A 2,310-nucleotide genomic window follows, 5' to 3' on the forward strand; every position below is an offset into this window, starting at 1 on the left:
TTGGCTGTTGATTTGGAAAGCATCACCATCCACACGATGTATCCATACAATATGAATATTTATGAGCTAACTCAGGTCAAGGGTTAAATTAAACCGGAACACATTTGTCTTCCAGACAAATAGCTTCCGGTTGGTTAATGTTTGCATTAAATTGCGATTTTCCCGTGTAAAAAAATATTTTTTTCAATCCAAATTGAGGTCAAAGTGAATAACTTTTATGTGCAATTAAAATGGCCTATTCAACAAAAATATTGAAAAAAATTTTTTTTTCAGGGGGACAATACATCTTTAAAGATGTATTGTCCCCCAAAAAATGAAAAATAAAGACGAAAAAAATCAAATTTAGAATAGACCGTTTTGTAGTTAACATAAAGTTATTCACTTCCACCGAAAAAAAATTCGAAAAAAATATTGATTTCGCTTATAAAAAAATCAAAATAAGTTTACCATTTTTTCGAACTCATTGGCTCAGAAATTAGGCCGGTAGAGCTAACTCATACATATGCATGATATGTTAATGAGCATCCACACAGCAGAGATCTGATCTAACAATGGACGATGCACGTTGTATGGTACAACAACACCACCAGAGAAGATCGACGCGACTCGACTGTGGGTTTCCCTGGGATGGCTGATCGTATAAATATGTAAAGCTGAGCTGGTAATTTGTCGGTATGTAGGCCTAGACGGTTATTTTAAATATAATAATATATATAACGCAATAATAACAGGAAGGTAAATTAATTAACTTAGCCTGGGATTTTTTCAGTTCAGGGCTAGGCCTAGAATAATTAATACATGCTGCTGCATAACTAGGCTAGTAGCAAGCAGACTGTGACAATCGGGTCCCTGCAGAAGATGCCCAGCTAGGCCCTATACATTGTACTCTTCATAGACTGGCCTAGGCTATATGCCATCAATCTTAGCTACATTCCGAAAATACAGCCAGCTTGCTGTACCATATATATTTACAGTTGAAGCTTGTTTAACTAATTTTTATGATAAAAATAAAACAAACATTTTTCAGGGAAAATGGTTGCAATACAAGCCTGAAATTGAGAACCTTCCAGCAGCACTGTACAAGTAGACAGAGGGGAAAAGCCAGCTTAGCCATTTTACAACACAAACAAATGTTCTCTGTACTGTAGTAAGTCAAATATTTATTTTCTATTTTTATAAGTTATAACATTATAAGTAATGTGTTTTAATTACCATAGAAGGTAGTATACTTATTTGACTATGTCAAAGTAAGCAATTTCACTAGCCCAATTTTGCACTAAATATGCATGATCTATTTTTTCCAGATTTTCATACTTTGCTTTTACTTTTTTTAAAGACGTTGAGCTGATGAAGACTGGAACAGAGGTCACCCAAAGACAACAATGATAGACTCGGTATTGGAATATGATTGGATATTGCAGGAAAAATATTTCTGACTCTCCTGCTGCATTCGGCCAATATGTTCTTGTCCAGCTTGTAAAATATTGTATAATTTTTTTGTATTATATGTACAGTATATTATTTTGTAAACATAACATTCAATAAATAAAAAAAAACTACTACAACAGTACACAGGATAAATTCTTCAAATTTACTTACACTTCATAATTTTACTGTAAATATTACAGTGCAAAAGGAGTTAATAAAATATATATATACAGTATATCTTATTGAATTCCTGTATTGTTTTTTGTGTCAATTTTTCTACTAATTATCAATGTGTTGATTGTGGCAGTAATTACGACAGCTATTGTCTTCTAAGATCGCTCACATCCATTACAAAGTGTCATTTTAATAGTAAGAAACGTTTCAATAAATTGTGAATGTTGCCACTGTACGATACATTTTATGTTTCTCACTACTTGCTCTTAAGAGTCTTATTACTCTAGTAGCTAGATCAACTTTCGTATGCACTTTGAGGTCTAGAGAATTTGACTTCAGAAATTGGTTTAGGGTGGTCAAACAATCATTTTTGGCTTGGTTACACATTTTGAAAATGTGGCGAAAGGTCAAAAGGTCAGGGTCAAAGGTTATGAGATCAAACACCATTATGTCCTTAAATCTCGACAACCACTGGTCACAGCGAGGTAATTTTGGTCTCAAATTGATCAGAAGGTATACATTCATATTCAGTCTAATGAAACATTTTAGTCGAAAATGACCGGAAATGCCATTTCTGACCTTTGACCCATAAACCAGGGCATGTCTGTATCTCGACCGTAACTATTGGCCGTAGAGACTTGAATTTGGGCTCAAATTGTTCGAAATATACATTTAGTTATTTGTTACACATTTTGTACAATCATGTAA

The 2,310-nt window shown here is 33.5% G+C and overlaps 1 long non-coding RNA gene across 2 annotated transcripts; it reads left to right on the plus strand.

Moving 5' to 3' along the window:
* The first annotated feature begins 539 nt into the window (after window positions 1-539).
* LOC140048923 (uncharacterized) lies at window positions 540-1,665 on the plus strand. 2 transcript variants are annotated; one of them, XR_011845170.1, is made up of 3 exons: window positions 540-672; window positions 1,028-1,147; window positions 1,337-1,665. It is a non-coding gene; the product is annotated as an uncharacterized lncRNA (long non-coding RNA). The 2 variants fall into 2 exon arrangements; XR_011845171.1 differs by lacking the exon at window positions 540-672 and adding an exon at window positions 680-735.
* The last annotated feature ends 645 nt before the right edge of the window (window positions 1,666-2,310 follow it).

The sequence above is a fragment of the Antedon mediterranea genome, chromosome 1, assembly GCF_964355755.1.
Source record: "Antedon mediterranea chromosome 1, ecAntMedi1.1, whole genome shotgun sequence".
Lineage (NCBI taxonomy): Eukaryota > Metazoa > Echinodermata > Crinoidea > Comatulida > Antedonidae > Antedon > Antedon mediterranea.